The 22989-nt window shown below is 38.6% G+C and overlaps 1 long non-coding RNA gene across 1 annotated transcript in view; it reads left to right on the top strand.

The window, feature by feature from the left end:
* LOC140612104 (uncharacterized) overlaps positions 1–640 on the top strand; it is a 74982-nt gene extending 74342 nt beyond the window's left edge. The window contains exon 6 of the long non-coding RNA XR_012013413.1: positions 515–640. This is a non-coding gene — a long non-coding RNA (uncharacterized lncRNA). The remainder of the gene's footprint in view (positions 1–514) is intronic.
* The last annotated feature ends 22349 nt before the right edge of the window (positions 641–22989 follow it).

The raw sequence follows: 22989 nt of genomic DNA, 5'->3' as shown, positions 1-22989 counted from the left end.
TTAAATTTTATTTTTCCTGATATTAACAGAGCCACACCAGTCTTTGTCTGTTTGCTTGTTCATTATGATATGTCATTTTTTGAATCTTAATTTCAATTTTTCTACCTCAATATATTTTGGATAAGTGTCACATAAACAGCAGATAGCTAAATTTTTAACACTCCCTTGATAACCTTTGTCTCTTAACTGGACTGCTTTGCCAGTTAACATGTGCTTTCATTTCTCTACGTATTTTTATGTATTTTATGTACATAAAAAACTTGAATTTACCATATTTTCAAGCTTATACATATTACCCTGATTTCTTTGCAGTTTTCCTCCCTCTCCATCTTCATTTCAAAATATCTCCCCATATTTTTTTGAATTTGTATCATATATTTAGATTATTTTCGCAATTACAGTTAAAGTTAAACATTCATCCGGTACTCATCAGGGTGAAATTAGCAATGCTACAAAAAAAGTAACCTTCGATCTCAGTGATTTAACCCATCAAAATTCATTTGTTGCTATGCAGAGACCGCCCAGGCTGCCAGGAGGACGTTTGGAGGCACAGGAGGAAAAAGGTTGTGCAAGTGACTTGGCAGGAGTTAGCCTTGAAGTGATTACATACACGCCACACTCAGTCACATTTCTTTGCCTGGCAGTAATCACTTGGCCCTTCCAAACTGTGAAGGAACTGGGAAGTAAGTAAGTAAGTAAGTATTTGGGAAGGACAGCTTAGATCTTGTGGAGCACTCTAAATGTCTACCACACATGTTTAACCCAACAGAGTCTGATCCGAAACAACATCTCCTACCACACAATTTAAGTATACTAGAATACTTCAACTCTGATCACCTTTTCTTCATATCTGTCACAGTTGCCAAGTGATATATTTTGTTGTAATATTGTTTTTTAACTCCTGAATTAAATGTTATTCTTTTTTATTATGCCACTACTACTATTACCTTATGGTCATCGCTTATTCGATTTCCCATGTTTCATCAGTTTCTTTGTTCACCATTTCTTTCACCCTCTAGTTATTCCTTTTGGACTCAGTTTCCCACAGTCGATCCTTTGAAAGCTGTATTGTCAAAGATCAACTCAAGGAAAACTCATATTCTTTTTTCTGAAAATATTTCTATTTTTCACTTGTTCTGAAACAACAATTTGTCAAGGCACAAAAATGTGGATTGGCATTTACTTCTCAAGAAGTTGAAGATATCATCACATTGTTCTGCCTTCTGTTACTTTGAGAAGTTTGCTTTAATTTTAGTTTTTTCTTCTATCACGGGTAATCTGTGTCTCCCTCTGACTGTTCTTAAGAGCTTCTTTTGTCTTCAATGTTTTATAGTTTACTGCAATAAATCTACAATAAATACACTGGAGATTTCTAGCTTCCTAAATGTGGTGACTCATGTCTTCCATTAATTCTGAAATTTTTCAGCCATTTACTTCAATTGAATGTGTGTTTGTCTTCATTTCATCCTCCATATCTCTTAATTCCTTTTCATATTTGCTATCATTTGACTCTCTGTGCTCCAATCTTCATAACTTCAGATCTAACTTTCAGGTTGTTGCTTTTTTCCTTAGTTTCTATAATCTAATCCACTAAGTTTTTTAATGTGAATGATGATGATTTCCATTTGTGTATCTTCTAGGTTTCTCTTCAAATGTGTTCCCACTGTTTTTAGAATATGTTGTTTCCTTCCCATGTCTTCTGCTGTCTTATTTCTAAAATAGGCTTATTTAATATCCTGTATGATAATTCTATTACCTCAAGTTCATCTGAATCTCATTCCATTATTGTGTTTTATGAACTGACTCACTCACTATGGCTGTTTCATCACGTGTTTTAATATATTGTATTGAGTTATGGCTCATTTCATCATGGGCTTCGAAATACTGAATTGTGCATTTAAGGGGATGGGATATTTTTTCTACAGGAACCTGAGATGGCATAGTTTGAGAGTATGTCAATGTCTTTGGGATTTTCCAGAACACAAAAGAAGTGCATATTTTAGCTCCAAACCTGTGTAGAGCTAAATCTTGGAATTGTGGCATTCTTCCACACTGCTCTCCCAACTCTTATGGACAATAATGGAGTGCTTCGAGAACCACTCCATAGGACTGAAACATCCAGTTAATTCAGAAGAAAGTATCTCATTCCTAACCCTTAAAAAGTTTAATTTCTCAGAAGGGGTCAGAATTAAGCTCAGCAACATTTCATTTCACTCCCACCCACCAAATTACATGAGTTCATCATACTCATTTGAGAATTAGCATTGTTAGCACACTCTTCAGTCAAAACAATGGTGGTCCTTTAGGAATCTGTTCCATGTCTGGGTCTGAGTCCCTAAGATAGATATCTTTCCACATCCTTCCATTGACATGAGTCAAGGAGTCCTGTTGATAAGAATCTAGCCTATCCTTTGAGTATATACTGATGTTAGAATAAGAGTTCTTGAAGGACAAACAAAAAACAAGATAATGAGACTCCTAAGGAAAATCATTTTGAGAAAAGCCTGGCAGAATGGACTGAACTAGTAGTAGCCAGTATGGAAGATAAAGTAGCTGGTAGTTCTAGGTCTGATCTGAGCTGGCTTTCTGTTAATCTACTCTCCTTTCGTCTCTGCACTAGAGTCTGTGTGTGCCATGAGAAGCAGAAATCAGTGGCTGTAAAGAGTCAATTCACAAGGGCCCAGCAGCTTCTCTGTGGTTTGCCACCACTCCACTGCAAAATATGGCAATGAAAGCAAAAGAATGTAGAGGAGGGGAGAGCCTAGGGATGAGTAGTGTGGACAAGGTGGCAGTGGACCACCAGCCTGCCATCTTGATTCCTGTGAGAAGGTACTCTTGCCCCCCGACCCCTGCCCTCATCATGGACTTGCATGACCCTCCCAGGCATCTTTGGAAGAAGTAAGAGATGTAGATGTTATAGGAAAAGACTGGGCTTCGTGTGCTGGAACAGTTGGGTGCTTGTGACATTCAGATTTTGTGGAACATTTTATTCACTAATGAATTAAACCTGGGATATACTGGTTAAGATATTCCAGACCTTGTCTAGAGTTATCCTGAATTTTGGTGCAGCCTCCATGTATATCAATCTGAAATCACTATCCCTAGGAAATACTAAGGCTAGTCAAAATAAATATCATCTACTGTGCTCCTTTCCTACTCAATTTCTTTATATCTTCATACATTGTCATCTTCTATATTTCTATTAGATGAGAAGTGTGTTTCTTCTTTTCAGGAGGGTATTCCGGCTTGACATGCCTTCCCATCTGCCTTCTCTGGGAGTTTTTCCTATTAATAATTCCCTTTCTTTTTCACATTATATGTTTCCCTTCTTCCTGGCAATTTTCCTCTGCTGATAAATAAGTTTAAGCCTCTAGATCCTAAAAGCAAACAAAGGACTGAAACTGAATGCTTGATCCACTCACACCAACTCAGTTCCTTGGACACTGGTAGCTATTCATTCTACCTGTGTTTCCCTTCTTAAAAAGACTAAGGAGGGACCCCATCCCAAGAGTATGCCACAGGGAGGGTGAGGGATCTAGAGTATCCATGCCCTTTATCCACAGTTGTGGTCTAAGGCAGAGTCTCCAAGGCCAAGGGTCATTCCAGAAATTAAGTCAAGCACACACCAGGAGGAAATCTACCAGCTAGGTTCCCATATCTGAAACCATCTTAAAGGAGGGTCAAATTCAAACATGAACCTGCCAGAAAAGGAAGGTGGCCCTGAGGAATAAAGCATAGAGGAGAACACCAGTAACTCTGGAGCCAGTCAGGAGCTACCATGGTACATAATCAGTCCTTGGTTTCTGGGTTTCAGGGGCCTATTCAAGATAATCATAGGTAAAACAAGAAATGACAAGTAAGGGAATATGGGAACTTGAACTTTGCACTTTCATTGCTGTTTCTATTTTCTGCTGATGCAAACTCCAATCCAAGAACCTAGTGGTCCTGAATTTACATGTGTGCGTGTCTACAGATGTACCTGAGAGGCATGTAGATGACAGCCACAAGGGATATCTACAGGGGGACAAGGACTCCCACATTTGATATTTTTCTTAACATTTTTATCTAAATCTTCTGTCTGGAATCAAGACAAATTTCCCTTTAGTCCTGCTTAGTAGCCTAATGGTTGCATTTTGTGAAGTTCCTTCCTTTCTGCCCATGAGAAGACGTAAATGAAAAGGATTCCCATGGGACACCTGGGTGGCTCAGCGGTTGAGTGCCTGCCTTTGCACAGGGCATGATCCTGGAGTCCTGGGATCTCATGTCTCTCATGAATAAATAAATAAAATCTTAAAAAAAAAAAAGAAAGAAAAGGATTCCCAGGCACTAATGTTGCTGACAAAGGTGATATCTGAGAAGAGAAGGGATACCAGAGGCCTGATCCTACCACAGAAAACCAGTATCTTATAAGGATCCCAAAAATTAAATATATTTTTCATTTTTCAGATTGAAACATACACAGACATAGTGATAGCATCCAAATTCTGCCCTGAGTAAGTTCTTGCATAGACATAATGTCAATTCTCAAGGTTGGGTCAGTCTAGGAAAAACAACTGAATCTACACATCTTATCTCTCTTTTTGTTTTCAAGAAATCATCTGTGTTTTTTCCCCAGTCAAAATTTTCAACAAGCCACTGTTCTTCTAAACATACTTATCTGTCAGCAGTGAGCTTTGATTCCTGTGGTGTTGATCTTCAGCAAAGACATGGGCTTATTTTTGAAAAACAAAAGTACACGCTAGTGTATCTTAGCTGCCAGGGTTTCTGCTCATTTGCTCTAAGTACAGATTCACTCACCTCCCCTGACTTGGCCTCACCTTACCCCAGCAGGCCTTATTATTCAAAACTGTATAATCTCTTCCTACATTACCAGAAACCCGTTTGGAGAAATCAGAGATCTGTAACCTGCTCACTCCCCCACAGCCCCACGCCCCTTTCTACACTGGTGGTGATGAGGACTCTCTGGGGCTTCTGAGGCCAACTCTGTTCACAAGGGTGACAGAAGGGTTTCTCCGGGCTCCTGCTGCCACATATGTTCCCTGTGCCTTTGTGAAGAGGTCTGATGAGGCTGGCCTCTCGAAGCTTACTCTTCTTTCAGTGAGGGGTGAGGAGTGCCTCAGGGATTCATGTTGTTTCCTTATAAAAGTTAGCAACATGAGGCTGGATGAAAAGCAGGGTGCTCCCTGAGGGGAAATTGTAGGAGTGTGGGCAGGTACAGAAATGAATGGAAGGGACACCTGGGTGGCTCAGTGGTTGAGTGTCTGCCTTCAGCTCAGGTCATGATCCCAGGGACCTGCGATCCAGTCCCCCATCAGACTCCCTGCAGGGAGCCCGCTTCTCCCTCTGCCTATGTCTCTGCCTCTCTCTCTCTCTCTCTCTCTCTGTGCGTGTCTCTCATGAATAAATAAATAAAATCTTTCAAACAAAAAAACAAAACAAACATATGGCAAAAAAAAAAAAAAAAGAAAAATGTTAGCTATTCCCTCTCTCTCCTCTCTCTCTCTCTCTCTCTCTCCATGTCTTTCTCTCTCTCTCTGGTTTTCTACTTCCACCCCCCACCCCCCACCCTATAGTATTCCCTTTTCTAAAATCTATTTATCTCGTGATTGGAGATGCCAAGGAAGGGTGCGAATCCCAATTAAAACATTTTGCCCCACCCCCCACCCCCAACTCCTCAAGCAAGAGATGAACTGATTAAAAATCTCTCCATGGATCCACTCTTACTTCCTTCTCTGGACTCAGTGATGTGGACAAGCGTCTATCTCTCCTTTACTCATCCTATCTACTTAATCTTTCTGATTCTTACCTCTGAGCAGATGTCTTCTCCCATGACCAGATCAAACGATAACCCTTGTTGACCAAAGCTTTATGTACCACTCCAAGTCTAAGTGCATTTGATGGATTCTGGGGATTCAAAAATGTATGGGAAAACCTCTATTCCCAGACTCTTTCTGAATTGACTGAGGAGCTATGACATGTTCTAATCTTTGTGAGAAAAGGACCGTCACTGTGAGGAAATTGAAGCTTGAGCATTTTAAGGGACGGGTGGCTGTTCACGCTTGGAGCCATAATTTCAATTTAAGGTGCTGATGACAAAAAGTTCATTCTCTTCAACTTATCCTACTGCCTCCAAAGATACGTACATGAGGTTAAAGAGTAGGGTGGGTAGATGGTCATAGTCAAGGTCACAAGGCTTCCGATACACACTTAAATGCCAAAGAACCAACACAGGCAACAGACCATACCCTTCCTGTGTTTAATTCTCACACTGACACCACCTGCTGAGATGAAGATGGAAAAGAAGGAAGAAATGTCAAGACCAAGTCAAAGGGAGTCATTTAAAACTAAAGAATGCCTAAAAAGCTTTTCTCAAACAAAAATTCACCAAAGAAGTTAGGGTTTTCTTGTTGTTGTTTTTTCCTGTCTTATGCCCAGATCAAATGGCACAGAGAATGAGACAGTACATAGCTGAGAAAATCTACATTAGAAAAAGACGATTTCTGTTTTTTCAGCAATACACATGGCTTGTTTCAAAATAAGAAAGAGCTAAAGTGACAGAAATACACTTAATGAAATCCCCACTTCAACTTTTGCCAATTCAAGAAACTGAAAACAAATCTACATGTAACAAATGGAGCCCAGAATTAGCCTGGTGGACCCAATCTAATCACATGAACCCTCAAAAGCTGAGACTCTCCTGGCTGAAGTCAGAGAAATGAGATAGAAAAGGGGAAGGAGAGATTCCAAGCACCAGAAGGGGTCCACCTGATGTTGTTGGCTTTGAGGAGAGATTGAACCACTGGCCAGAGAATGCAAGTGGCTTTTACAACATAACAGTGGGTGACGTTAGCTGACCACCAGCAAGGAAACAGGAACTCGGTCCTACAGCCTCATGGACCTGAGTTCTACCCACAACCTGAAAGAGCCTGGGAACAGATTCTCTCCTAGAGCCTTCGGCAAGGGATACAGCTCCATCAGATCCTCGATTTCAGCTTTTGAAACTCAGAGCAGAACAAACAGCTGAACCTACAGGATTTCTAGCAAACAAAACTGTGAGCTAATAAATTTATGTTCATAGAAGCTGCAAAGTTTATGGCAGCTTATTATAGCAGCGAGAGAAAACCAACATAGACCTGATCCCTTCTCTCCTGGAGTTCGCATTCCAGTGGGTCAGATAACAATGAAATCGGCTGAAAAAACAATTGCAAAGCGTAAAATAATTGCTATGTGAGAAATAAGCAAATAGATGAAATGGAGAAGGCCCTAGGGGACCTATGTAATAAGAGCTGTTGGTAAAAGTGATATTTAAGCTGACCAAAGGAAGAGAAGGAACCGGGAGCTCAAAGAACCAGAATAAGAGCATCCCATGCAGAGGGAACAGACGTGCAAAGGCATTACAGTGCGGAACAGCTCAGCGTATTCAGGGAACCAAAAGATGTCCAGTAAGGTCAAGCGTAATAAAGGGTAGAATTCAGAAAACTGGAATTGTAAAGATAGGCCAAGCAGAGAGCATGCAGAGCTTTCTGATTAAAAATTGGGATTTTATTCTAAGTACAGTAGGAAAACCTTGTAAGCTTTCAAGTAGAAGAATGCTATCGAGGATGGGAGTCTGAAACAGAATAAGGACATCAGTAAGAAAACTGGAGAAATTTTTTTAAATGTCTTCAGTTTTGTTAACAGGCTTGTGCCAATGCTGATTTCTTCAACTTGGTAATTGTGCCCCTGTTATGTAAAGTGTGAGCATTGCTGGGGACTTGGTAAGATTTTATGGGAACCATCTATACTTGTAACTCTCCTGCAAGCCTAGAATTATTTCAAAATAAGAAAGAAGAATGCAGTGAGCCACTTTTTTAGGTCAGGAAGATCATGCTTACATCTCAGATGGAGTGCAGGTTGCAGACACACAAAGGAGAGGGTGAATACAGTTAGGGGATGAATTCAGTAATCGACAGATAATGGTGCAGAGAACTTGCTAAGAGGCAAGGTCAAAATCGTGTTTGAAGAAGGATCCCCAAGACTTGATGACAAATGAGGTGCAGGCGTCTATGTGAACATGTACACATGTATTCACTGTTGGAATGAGCAGTGAAGGAAGTGGAGAAAGCAAGATCTGAGTTTCTGGCCTGAGAAATTAGGTAGTGGCCTCATTTACTAAACAGGAGACTGCAGAGCCTGGGGAGAAAGGAAAAGGAGTTTTTAAGATCGATGGGCTGCTAAATGAAGGTATCAGGTGTCCTCAAGGTGAGGTTGGAGCTGGAGAGGTACGTTAGGTAGCAGAAACATGATATTTAAATGTCACTCCCTTGTGGTAGGAGGAAAGAGGTATCTATTTCTCACAAACAATCAAGAAAGGTAATTTCTAGGAGAGAACCTCATAAGGATGGACCAGCAGCTTTGAGCTAGAGAGTGGAAGACTGTCCACCAGAAAGAGGATGCTTTTACATTTTCACCATGGCTTTTTTCTTCCTTGGTAACGTTCTTATCAGAAATGCCACGATGTCACAGTTCTACTCAGCAGAACCATGGAAAGGAATTATTGGTTTTGTTTGAGCCGGAGTAAAACAGGCAGAGTGATGGCAGGAAAGTCAAGATTATGGACCATCTATGGAGGAGACTCTGGAGATAGAAATTTTGTTTGTATTTTGAGCCAGGGGCTGCTCTTTTCAGCGACTAATTCACATATGTGTGTGCTTGGGTGCGCATACCCATATATAAAAAATAGATAATTGATACATATATTTTAAAATATATATGTATATTTCTATGTATATCTACACAAAACAAGACAACCTTTTCTTCATACCAGACATTCTGGCACAGAAATCATGGCATGTGAAAATCATGCTGAGTTTCTTATTAGAAAATCCATAAAGACGTTTCTGGGTAGCATATTTTAAAGAGCAGAAATTTTATATTATTTCCCCAAATTAAAGTATTAAGATTGGATGCTCTTAATGAAGCATTGATGAAGTCTCAGTTAGGATGATAGACAAATGAGAAGATGGAAAATGTCCACACTTAACAGACTTATAATGTATCTAAGCCAAGGATGAAGAAGAATTCCCTTCATTACCCTCTTTTCCTAGAATTATTGCACAGGGCATTCACTTCATTGGTCCCTAGTCCAATTACAGAGGTCAGTGCCCATCTCCATCTACACAATGTATGAACTGAGGTTTTAGTAAGAGACTAATCCAGAGACCAGAGACAAAACCTACACCACCATCTCCATGTAGCTTGGATTATGTTGCAAAATGGATGATCTGACTTTCTTGGTTAGTTTGTTCAATTGCAACAGCAGAAACACACATTCCTTTTAATTAATTTAAAATAAAACCATTTAAATTTTAGATATGTTGAATCATATAATATGCCACAAATAGTATCTCTTTTGATATAACAAGCATATATTGATTATTCTAGAAAGAATAATTTGGTATCACTGGAATAAATTCAACTTTGTTTTCCAACTGGAAATTTTTTCAAATATATTTCTATGTATTGAGTTTGATTTGGAAACTTGAAGACAGGGTGCCCTTTACTGCACAAGTTCCTTCATTTTCATTGAAACCTGTTGAAGAAAACAGGGTTGGAGAATGTTAGGTTACAACTTCCGGTCCATGTGCTTAGAAGTCTGGCCCTGATTTTTCTTGTGCCATGGAGCACAGTGCTTCACTATGAGAAAGGTGGAGATGCTTGTATTTTCTAGTTCTCTTCAATTGCCACCACAGTAGCTCTCCCCTATAGACCACTCCTCATTTCCCCTGAGCCCAGTCTAGCTTTCCACTGTTGGGCAGTGTGCCCAACCCCAGCAATCGACTACCCTAGGCATCAATTCCTTTGCTATTGACCTTGGCTGCATGGGCAGATGATCGTGCCCTGGCATAAACTGCTTTTCACAGGGCGATTACTTAAATATCAGAGTCCAGATGGAAACAAAAAAAAAAGAAATAGAAAAAGCTCTTTATTAGCCAGGGAGTTGTTGGTGCTACCTGCTGAGTCTTTTGAGAGGAGCTCCCAGACCAAGCTGACCCTTCAAGGAAAGAGGGAAGATGTCCCATGAAGCAATTGTACAAGCCTCTTAGTGGAACTCCATTCTTTAAATGGATCACCTGGTGTTTGACATCACTTCCTTGCTTAAAAGCATTACCATTTTCTGTGTTTTAACTTGGTTATCTTTTTGCAGGCTGAACCCCCTGCTGAACTCTTCAGACATATACTACTCACCCCAGCATACCCTCTCTGGCAGTGGGTAAATGGCAAATAAAAAGGTTCTCTCCATCAAGTCGATTGACGAGGGCAGGTGGCAGGGTACCCAATGATGCTTTTGCTCTCCATGCTGCTTAATGTCGCCAAGATCAAACACAAAGATCATGGGAGGAACAGGTGATCAGCGGGCGATGATAGATGACTGTACTAGGTTCTGGATGAGTTGTACGACTCAGACAAATGGACGGCCCATTTAAAATGACTTCAGAAGTATCAAAGGAGGTTTCTGTAGTTACCGTATGTGCCTTCAGACTCGAACATTATTTTCCAGTCCTGCTGGTGCTACTATTGCAGAGTGAGAAGGAAATGTAAAAAGGGATTTCTCAACATTCAGACTTCTTCCCAACACACTTTTTTCAAGGATAGATACAAACTGTATATGTGGGTTTTGGAACATGCCTGGGGCAGTATACCCCCATTCACAGAAATGTTTGTGGGGCACAGGAAAATAGGCATGCTGTGGCCAGCAAGTTTTCACCAAGAAAATAGATCAGATAATTTTCCTATGACTCATTAGGAACATTATGTCCTGCCCCACCCTCCAACTCAAGAAGTGGTAATCATGAGAGAAGACACATATCTTTTTAGCTGTGATATTTATTGACTAATGTTAATTTCCTATATCAAAATTGTTTTTCAACTCCTTTTATTTTGTAATAGAAATACAAATGGCTCTCTACATATACATCAAACTTTTCTAATGTTCAAAACAAAGCAAAAATTTCTCCCAAAATTTTATATGACAAATATATTTTGGTTTTGTTTTCTTTTGAAGTATTGGTGTTTTCCAGTAATATTATAAAAACTCAAACAATAAGAGAGGAATCACATGAAAAGCCTGTCTCGTTCTTACTCTAGATCTTGTTTCCTTGTTCTCTCTCTGAAATAACCACTATTACTGAGTTCAATGTCTTTTTTCCAGAAATAGCCTTTACAAAGTATTGCAAAATATTATGAAGTATTGTATATAATATATAATATGTAAATATACACACATGTGCATGTTTATATAATATACATATGTACATAATGCATAATATGTAGATATATGCATATGTATATATATCATGTGTATGTATATATAGAATATATATTACATATTTATTCCTTTTAATTTTGTACACAACTGAGGATCTACTATTCTTGCTGTTCTACATCTTGCATTTTTCCATTTAACTATTTCTTAGAAATATATATGTAAAGGCACATGTATGTGTTTACCTTATTTACAATGCCTGCATATCATTCCATAATATACACACTCCAAATTTACTCATCCTATCCCCTGATTGATTGACGTTTAGGTTGTTTTCTACTTTCTTGCTATTTTAAACAAGGCAACACTTAATATTCTTATATAGATTGTCCACACATGTTTAAATGCATCTGTAAGATACACTCCTCAAAGGGAAATAATAAGGAAAAAAACTGTGCATTTTTTGACAGAAACTATTGATGGCAGTTTCTAACAGTCAGTAGCAATCTAAACACCAGAATGTAAAATATTGTCTGTTTCCTCATGCATTTGTCAACACAATGTGTATTTACACTTACCTTTACTTTCTTCATCTCCAAATGCTATATTTAAACACAAGTTTTATTAATTATAAGTGAGGCTGAATTGGTTTCCATGCAATTCAAGGCTTTTTTGTGAACTGATGTCTTTTTCCCATTGATGTGAAATACCACCTACGTATCTTTTTTTAATTAAGTAAGCTTTACGCCCAACATGGGGCTTGAACTCACAACCCCAAGATCAAAAATCACATGCTCTACCTCTAGCCAGGTGCCTCATAATGCCACCAACATATGATCTTAAACCATATGAAACTGCCGTTTTCATAGGTCAGAAAGGGTTGGAAATCAGCAGTTTCATATAGTTTCACGAATAAACAGGCAATAGATGAGATGGATGAGTGATGCATATCTGCATCAAAGTTCAATTAATAAAAATATATGACAAGATCACCATTCTTTTCAGAAATATTTTGGCTATTCTCCTATCTTATTTTTTTATGTAAACATACAAAAGTTGCATCTTTTTCCCAAACAAATTAATATTGCCATTTTAAAAATATGTATTAAATTACATTCATAGGACAATTTAAAGATAATATCTTTACACTGTTAAATTTTCATACCCTCTTGTTCTGGAATACAAAAGTTTAATCTTGTAAAAATATCAAATTCTTGATGTCTTTCAGTAGGTAATTAAAGTTCTTCATTTATATGTTTTGTATATTTTTTTAATAATAAATTTATTTTTTATTGGTGTTCAATTTGCCAATATACAGAATAACACCCAGTGCTCATCCCGTCAAGTGCCCCCCTCAGTGCCCGTCACCCATTCACTCCCACCTCCCTCCCTCCTCCCCTTCCACCACCCCTAGTTCATTTCCCAGAGTTAGGAGTCTTCATGTTCTGTCTCCCTTTCTGATATTTCCTGCCCATTTCTTCTCCCTTCCCTTATATTCCCTTTCACTATTATTTATGTTTTGTATATTTTTATCAATTTTATTCCAAGACATTTTATAACTGTCATGACCATTATAATGAGATTATTTTCCTTCTGTTATATTTTCTAATTTATGATCTTTAGAGAAAAATACTACCTTGTAATATTAACTTTGTAATCTACTAAATAATTAAATCCTTTCCCTTAATAATTTTATTTAATTTCATGGTGTTTTCAAATGTGTAATCATACCATCTGCCTATAATCACAATGTTGTCTCTACCTCTTACAGTTTTATACCTCTTCTTCTTTCTCCTATCTAATTGTATTACCTAGTACTTACAAAACTAATATTTTATTGTTAACCACTAATATTTCATTGTTAACCAAGATTCTGGTTTCTGGTTTGATATAAAGGAAGTATTTATTTATTTCTATAAGCATTTGACTAAGAGTATTTATGCAATATGTCTACTAAATTTTATCAAATACTATATTAGAATACTCTTCACAGATAGTGAAAGGATTATATTACTTTTCTCCTCTGATCCCTATTAACAGCACATTTTATTAATAGATTTATGAAAGTTGAACCATCCTTGCATTCCTAATGTAATTGCTCTTAATTGTAGTAAGGTCTTCTTTCACGTTGCTGAATTCCATTTGCTAATATAATATTTCATTTTAAAATTTCATATTACTATTCATAAGTGAGATTGCTTTGTAGTTTTATGGTGCAATATTATCAGAGTGAGAATGGCCTCAGAGAAAAAATATTGGAAATTTTCCACCTCTCACAGTCCTCTGCAATAATTTAAGAAACATTCCAGCAATTTTTTGCTGTGCTTGCTCCCTAGCTAGAAGTCTGAAGGGCAGTGAGCCTTTGTATTTCTGGACTCCTCTGACCTTATAGATGCCTCCATCCATGCAAGTTTTTTTAACTAAACTTACAATACCTCTGGGAGGTGTTGGGGAGCTAAGGAGGTATGAGCAGCTGCATCTACTCACTTGCAATGTTGTCCTTGACAAAGTCCAGGACTCAATCTCTCCTATGAAAAGAAAGAGGTGGACAGATTTGCTTGAGGATCCATAACTTCCAGCTGCTGAACTGGTCCTGAAGCAGTGGAGGTTGCTATCTTACTTATGCGTCTTCTCAAGCTGGGACTCTCCATGAAATGTAAGTTTCAAAAGAAGGAGAGAAAAAGGAAGGAGGAAGAAGGAGAGGAAGATAGGAAGAAGGAAAGGAAGAACAGTCTTTCAAGACAAATAAATCACTCTTAAATTATCAGTGGATATAGAGGCATCCAGAATTGCAAAAATAACCAGGAATGTTTGAGCACAGTACAAAATATTTGCCAACAAATAGCCCTATTCCCTGGTAATCAAAAGTAATCTCCCTCCATCATATTTGTCCCCTTGTCATACAGGGCAGGGACCAAGACTACATTCTCCTGAGACCAGTATGAGTCTCACTAGATGTCCAGATATAAGCATGTAACAGGAAAAAAATATTCATTTTTACCTTGATAGCCTCCATTTCTGAATATTAAACATCCTTCCTTGCTGTAAAATGTAAAATCAAACACTAATTATAGATGCCCTCTAATGACAGAAGATTACCTAGGAAAGTCCACTTACAGGGCAAAGGAGCATATTTCTACTATATTATAATATTTGGAATTTTGAATGCACTCAGCATTTGTTCTGTGGTACTAACTGTTATCCATTAACCAGTTAGACAGTGAATGCTAATGGCAGAGAAATGCAAAAAAGATGTAAATATTCATGATGCAGCAGGAAGTATAAATATAAAATGTGATTTCTGTTGCTCCCCACTGGGAGCTATAAGTAAAGCGAGTACAAGGGAAGGACAGCTTGTTCGTGAACATGAGCACAGCAGCAAGTTGTGTGGGAAGGCAAAGTCACAGGATTTTATTATACTTAACTATTCCATCCCTCAAGTGTCATTATCTGTGACTTGACCATGAGTGATGAGAGCCTGCCTTGTCTTTGTCAAAATTTTATTGGGAGCACTGAAAGGCACATTGCTTACCACCTACTGCCATGATGCATTGGAAAACTCTAGGACACCATGGCAGGCAGACAAAGGCTGCTGGTGGCCTCAAAATTATTGTCAACTGCTGAGCTAAAATTGTTGTTTGAATCACATTCCCATGTCTTCATTCAGCAAGGTGGAAAACAGCTCACTGTTCATGCATCCTACAGTTGAGAGGAAACTCTAAGCGAAAGTCTGCTGTGGAAACTGCCAGCAATATGTGGCTAAGTGGCATTAAACTGAAGAAAGTACTTTACAATAATTAGCAGTGTTTCTGAACTAAGTACATGATAAGGGCCATGGACAAATAAAATTGGGAGTATAACTATTCTCAAACTAAATCTCCATGACAGAAGAGACAAGGGGCTAAGGTATAGATGATGTTTTGGAAGAAGAGGTCCTTTATCATGCTAAAAATGCTCTTTAATACCATAAAATTTATATTATTTAAAAAAAAAGAAACGGTAAGACTACTTTCACCTTCCTTTTTTTCTAATGGGAATTGTAATCATACTTTGTCTAGAAAACCATAAATATTTAAAAGCCATGTGGAGTGGAGAAGCATGTTTTTAATGCAAGTAGCATTCTAGAACATTTGTCCTGCAAAGTGACCTGGAGTTGCTCATTAAAATATACTATGGAAGTAAGCCTTGCTCAGAATGGCAAACATGGTAACTGAACCAGGACTCTGGAGACAGGTGTCCAGATTTGCCACTATAAGCTTTGTGGCAAGATATTAAATCTTGAGACATAGTTCTCTTAATTTAAAAAAATGAACACAATAATCTCTGCACTACTTACCTGATAAATTTGTGGGGAGAATAATGTAAGAGAATAATGTAAAAAAAAAAAAATAACGTAAGATAATTCATTCAAAGTGTTTTGGTGAAAACATGACAGAATAAGTAAAGTGCTAATAACTTGTTCATTTCTTCAACAAATGTTTCACCAAGTGCCTAAGATATTATGGGCACTACTGTAATGCAAGGAATTCACTGGTTAAACAGTTCTTGCCCTTATGATCTTATATCTTAGGGGATAAGAAAAACATAAATAAATTAACAAATAAATATACAATCATTGATAGTGATTAGTGCTAAGGAAAATAATAAAGCAGGATAATAAGATGAGAGTAATTGTATTTGAGTGCAGAAATGCTTCTGGACAAGTTGCTAGTGAAGACTATTCTGATGAAGCGATATTCAAAGAGAGATCTTAATTACATAAGAGATGAGCCATGTGAGGAGCTGAGGCACAATAATTAATTAGTAAAGGCATAACAAGCACAAAGAATGGCACAAGCATATTTGGTGTGTTTGTGCAATAACAAGAACACCAGTATGGCTGGATCAGAGGGAGAAGGAGAGTAAGAAATGACATTTGAAACACAACCAAGGCAAATCATGTGTGTGGCCGTCATAATGACTTAGGGTGCTATTTCAAAGGTGATGAGAAAGTATTGGAAGGTCATGAGCAATAGAAGCCCATGCCCTGACTCCTGCTTTCCAAGGATTATTTTGGCTGCTAGGAATGGATAGAAATATAGCCTTCTGCAATAATCCAGTTCACAGATGATGGTGGCTTGGAGAAAGACATGTGCAGTGGAGATAATAGATTTGAACGTGTTTTGAAGGTAAAGCCTGAGATGTGAGAGAAATTCCTTATATCTTAGTGAAATAGAACCTTGAGTATTGCTGTGGCTGCCCCCTGGCTAAAAGTCTGAGGGGCAGTGAGTCTTTCTATTTCTGAGTTCCTCTGACTTGATAGATGCCTCCATGTGTTCAAGTTGTTTGAACAAACAGGGATTTCTGGGAGGAAATATGGAGGTAGTGGGCAGTCACATTCACTCACATGCAGTCTTGGGTCTATCTACCGTTCACATGATTTGTTTACAGGTTGGCAACAAAAACAAAGGGCAAGCAATCGCCAATTCAATAGAAGATATAATCTATTTTCTTGATGAGGGGGAAAAAAGCAAGCATATTAGCTGAGAGTAAGGTGCTGAAGAGCCTGTTTTGAACACTTAAAGTGAGGGGAAATATAAAATGGTATAAAATATTTAAATTGGAGGATAGGAAAGTAAATTGACTAAGGAAATGTAGTGAGACTAATAATGAGCAGCTCAAAATTAGTGGTGATTATTTAACATTAGACCAGTTAGCTTGGCTATGTATTTTTTTTATCCATGTACAGCTGCTTGCAATCAGGAACCCAGTGGTAAGAGAGCTGGATTTCACCAGTTAGGCTCTTGTCAGGAAGTATAAGGCAAGGGAAAGGAGAAAGTGTTGAAGAGCTGTGAAGTAGAAACTGGGTAAGGAGGCATGACAGAAGAATGGCAATGGACACTGGAAAGGTGGTCAGGTTAATAGATGGAAGGACTGTTAGAGTACACATACCACAGAGAATATTCTAGAAAAAATAGAAAGTGTTCAGAGATGGAATCCTTGAGATTGGTGGGGCCATTTCTGGTAATTGATTAGGTTTGGGCACATGTTGGGCATGTGTGGCTACATAGACTCTACAGCATAAGTAGAGTAGGCATTCAGCAAGTATTTTTGGCTGGCAATTGATTCCAATAGTGCTTTCCTATCAACTTTGAGACTGAATTCTTTGTAGAGTATTTTATATTCGAATGGTTTCCTCCTTTATTAACCATGTGTTATGTTTGAAATGTCTAAGATATTTTCTCTGAGAAGATGGGATAATGGGGAAATTCTTTTTCTGTAAATCTCATAGATAATATAGATAATTTGGGGTCTTTCTGAAACTTCAACCCTCAAGTATGAAAGCATTGTTTATTAGAGATCAAATTTTCATGCTCTAAGATAAAATGATCATTGCAGACTTAAAATTAATTCATTTATTTCCTCCTTCTCTCCCACATCCTCCTACTTCTCTTTCTCTTACCCTCTCTCCAACTTTGTTTCCAGACTGAGAAATATAGATGAATATAACTAAATAAATTGGAATATATATAAGTAAAACATCTTTATCATGTACCTTAATTTATCTTTTTGCACTCAAATTTCCCTCAAATATATGATGAATCAAATTGCATCACTGCTGGATGGTAGCAGCTTTTTTTAGCATCAAAGGGATAGTATAGCCATGAAACAAGTACATTCCTAAGACTTACAAAATGTCAGGCTACAGGTCCCTAACTCCCAGAAATTCAAGAAATATACATGGCAAACAGATATAAAATAATAAGTCACCTTCTGTTGTAGACAAAGACAAACTAACATTTAAGGTATGACTATATGGTCATAAAACATAATATTGTTTAACCAAACACACCAGGACATATATATCAACAATGAGAGCTCCCCTCTTCAAAGTAACTATCTTGGTAGGTTATATATTATGTATTTTTTCCAGTGATGTTGACAGTGGTCTAGACTTTTGTGAACTAGTCTTCTGCATTTACCTTTAAAGAACTTCCTTTTCAGTATATTTAAATGATGCTGAATCATATTTTTTAAGGAAGATATGACTCCTGGAGCCAACTTAAGGCTGTTTGGAACTGGAGTCAGCAGGTGACAATTTAAAGAATCATGAATAAGAAGTGACTTTAGTAAAGACATAGACTGGTTCACTTGTGAGTGTTGTAAACCAACTCAGAAGGCAGTTCATGAAAACAGAAAACTAATGTTTTGAGTTATGGCCCATCATTGGAATAATACCTGACTTTCAAAAGCAACCGGTTTGCAATGGAGAGCGCTCTTCTAGGCTCTTTCCTTTCTAGCCCAAAGAAGAGAAAGAGTAAGGATGCCTGGTGTTCAACCTTCTGTTTCCCTCATTCATTGTCCCACAGTCCAGAGTTTCAATTAAAAAGAGTTTTATGTCTCAACAAAATCAAAATGATTGATACCAGAATGAGGCCATTGTTGAATCCCTAGATAATCAGTGATAGCCTGGCCTACGAAATGCCAAAAGCAGCAGAGAAAGGCCATTGCAGTAGCAGCATCCGCCAGGTCCTTTCTCCCATAGAATGAATGCATTTCAAGCACATGTCCCTCGGACCAGGGCTGGGTCATTTCACAACTGTCTGTTCTTGAAAACACAGAGGCTCAAAGGACAGCCGCCTTAGTCACTTGGATAGCAGGAACACTGGATTCGTTAGTGATCAAAGCTTGTGCTGCTGGAGTCCTGATGTTATTTTTAACGTCCCAAGCTCCTTTAGCTGTGATTCTCAGGAAAGCCATTATCCAGAATGTTGTTAGAAGTTGATTTGATAAAAGTGTGGCCTCTGGAACCTCAGGTGTTCCTGCTCTTTGCTCTCTTGTGGGTCAGGAACAAATCCCCTTTTGCAGCTCCTCTGTGTCCAATTTCTATCAGGTTGGGTGAGGCTGTTTTCCTCCTCGGTTTCTCTGTTCCAGACCTGCTGCTCTTTGAAAGAAATAAAAGAATTTCGAATGTATTATGCCTATCGAAAGTGTGGCAATCCTGTTGCTAATATAAAAATAATGCATACTCTGGTCAAGAGACTTTTTCCTCAAAGTTCTTTCAGCTACATTATTTTATTTCTATCTCCCTGAAGACAGAAGAATCAATTTTTGTGTAATTGGGAATAGTTTAATGTTTTTTGAGGAAGCATTTTGTTCTAGTTATAATGTCTGTTTCCTTTTTGTTAGGGGTTTAGGGGATGGTGACAACACTGGCATTGGTGACAATCAGGCTGAGATGAAGAAAGAACACCCTAGAGAAGAAGGACCTGGATCCATAGACCATTTTTCCCATGATAGAGGTCTTTCCTGTCCCAGACAGGGCAGTGGTAGTACCAATGGTGAGAGAAACAGCAGTGACAATTGACATTTATTCAGGGTTTATTCCGTCCATGTTTACATTTTTTTTGGCCTCTGTTTTCTCATTTAATCTGCACATCACTTTGTGGTATGATCATCAGTATTTCACAGATGAGGAAAGCAGAGCACAGAGAGGACGAGTGACTCCCCAGTGTGACATGTAGAATGTGGCCAAAGCTGGGATTTTAATCTAAGAGGTCCTCCTGAAACTGGTGAGCAGAACGGGGAGTAGGAAGAGGACAGTGTGTTCAAAATTCTACCCCTGCCAGACTCCCTGACTCTACAAAGACTGGATTAACTGCCTACCTGTCCCTAGGGCACTGTCCGCCATCCCAGCTCTCATGTTGTACCAATCCTGTGCCTGCCTATGTGACTGTTCTCCCAGGAGACTCTAAGTTCTTGGAGAGGAAGTACTACATCTTGTTCAGAATTGGATCTGTAATTTTCAGGAGAGTAACCAGAGTATAATACACACTTGGAAATATCTGTTGAATTGATGAATGATCACAGATGGAATGGGGACATGTAATACATAGAAAAATGACTCCAATCCTGATTCTAGGATGGTGGCAGGCTCACTGAGTTGCGAGTTTTCTTTTCCTCTGCAAATGATAAAGCTCTAACCTTCCTGGTCTTCTCCATCAGCCAACAGGGCTGTAAGAGGGATGGGTACACATATATATTTGTACATATCTGTATAATGTGTATAAATGTATAAACATATACAGAAGCCAATAGCCTCAGCACTTCAAAAGTTGGTGTGTTTTGGTTACTCAAATATTCATGTTGTACCAAACCTAGTTAAGAATATCATGAAATTTAGGATCCTTAATTCATTGGCTAAAAGTATTGACTATGAATTAAAACAACCAGAATACAAGGATTTTGATAGTCTAGCTTCCCTCACAACATGGCTACACTCAGGTCTTATCGGTCTCCTCCTCCTACCACCTACTGAGTTTAGGACAGACAGACCTAACATCTATTTACCTCCTGTTTCTGAATCCTTGCTTCCCTGTTTGTTTGTAATTAGTTGAATTCCAGATTGCTAACCCATCCATTGATAAAAAATTTCTGCTTGGTTAGACCCAGCCTCATAGTCTATCAAAACTGTGATGCCAGTGTAAACAGCACATGGGTCACATTCCATCAGTTAACAACACTATGGTGTGCCTCCTGCTCCACCATGACAAATATCTGCGTAGAGTCATCCTGAAATGCAGAGGCTGACCTCACACAGTAATCTCTGTCTTGTCAGGCCTCTTAGCAATGGCACTGAAGAGGTTGGATATTTAAGAAGTATTAGGGTAGATAAAGATCTTTGCTTATTGCAACTATAGTCACCCCTATTTTCTCCCAAAAGAACCCTAAGCAACTGAAAACCAATTTCAGAAATTAATCAGAAATAAAGTCAGTACTAAGAGAGTTTTGAATCTAATGACCTGTTGAATATAAACCACCTCATCATACTGGTGGTAGATGCTTAGTTGAAGCCAACGAGAAGTATATAAAACCTAATGGGACCCTTGATATAAGCAGATAATATAACTCCAGTCATTTTTCATTTATGATCCTGCATTTGAAAGGCCAAGGGGAATTCTGTTCTAAGGCCTGAAGGAAGTATTTACAGATAACACAGAGCAGGTGAGAACCTCTATGGATCAGATATGAGGTTAAATCCAGATGCTGCGGAAATCTTTTTTGTAAAGTCAAAGTTAAAAGTTGGAAGGAAACATACATCAGAGATCAATGTGTATTTATTTATTTATTTATTTATTTATTTATTTATTTATTTATTTATTTGAAAGAGAGAGCACAAGCAGGCAGAGGGGCAAAGGGAGAGGGAGAAGCAGATTCCCCACTGAGCAGGGAGCCCAACATAGATCTCTGTCCCAGGATCCTGGGATCATGACCTGAGCCCAAAGCAGATTTTTTTTTTTTTTTACCAAGGTAGATGCTTTGCCACCTGAGTCAACCAGGTGTCCCCAATGTGTGTTTTTATGTAGTTTATTTTTTTTTTCATCTCCACAGTTCTTCCAAGTAGTCTCATTTCCCTTTAGAGCATCCTATTCCCTATAAGCCAAGTAGAATCTATGAGCTTGGAATTTGATGAACCATGAGTTTGAAAAATGATGAGATGATGTTGTCAGTGACTGGCTGCCTCTTAGACCTGCAAATCCTCTATGGGTGAGGCCAGCAGGAGACTGGGTTTGGAGACAGTTGCCCATGGTGCTACTTGATGTAGGCACTTTCATGATACAGCATACCTGGGAAGAAGAAGACGTAATGCTTGTAAAATGCATGGGTACAGCCGCAGAGAGAAGGAGATCGTGTTCCGACTACTTAGAGCCTGGTAAGAAGGGTTCCCAAATGTAAACACTGAGTCTCTAGTCCAGCACTATTCCCCACCAGAACATGCCCAATCTTGAGGGCATGTCTGCAAATACCTGTACCTAAGCATATTTGAAGGTGACAGGAGCCAATTTACACAAGGTTTTTATGTTTTTCATTTTGGGTTTTTTGCCCTTAGGGAAAAGACTAGAATTAGAAGCCCAGATCATGTTTAATGAGATATTAGATCTCAGGCTGATCTAGTCATTTTTCTGAGCCTGGGGACAGAAGATGACCATCTTATTGTCATAAAGCACAATAAAGAGATGGAAAATGTTCAGTGGGTGAAGGAGGTGGCCACATGCCCACTTCTATGAGTGGCTTTCACATGACAAAAACAACAGTGCCAGCAGAGCTCAACACAATACTGGACACCTACGTCAGAGGCATCTGTGTTGTTGTACTGGCCCTGGTAGCAATGGCAGTTGTGAGAGATTAACCTTTCCTAGCCACCCTGGTCATCAGGGAGAAAAGCAGAACAAATCACTGTGAGTCCAGAAGACTCAGAAAGATTATGGAGAAATGAGGTAACTAGGAGGGAGGAATACCAGCAGATTTGGGGTATTAGTCTTATGGGACCCCACATTTATTCAAATACTGTTAAAGTTTTAGTCACACAGGAACACCTAAGTCTGAGAAAGCCATTAGCAAGTCAGTCTTGCTTCTCTTTTCTCACATCATCTCTTTGCCCTGAACCTGCTAGAAACTTCACTCTTATAGGATAAACTCCAAACACCTTATCTTGGAATTCCACATCATTAAGTCTGTCTCCCTCCATCTAACTCAATGATCTTCTCACTCCACTTTCTTAACAGCACTTTGCCACATAGTGATCTCTATGGTGAGCTTTGGTGTGTTTTTTCTCTGCCTCTCTGCATATTTCTTGCTTGGCAAGGCCCAGGTCAAGCTCCACCATTTTTTTAAGCTTTTTCTAATCACTTCGGCCTGCAGCCACCTTAGTCTCATATTTCGTCCCTATATTATTCATTTAGCATTTAGCATTTGTTTGCTAG

The sequence above is a fragment of the Canis lupus genome, chromosome 20 (genome assembly GCF_048164855.1).
Source record: "Canis lupus baileyi chromosome 20, mCanLup2.hap1, whole genome shotgun sequence".
NCBI lineage: Eukaryota > Metazoa > Chordata > Mammalia > Carnivora > Canidae > Canis > Canis lupus.
This window is presented reverse-complemented; position numbering and strand designations above follow the sequence as displayed.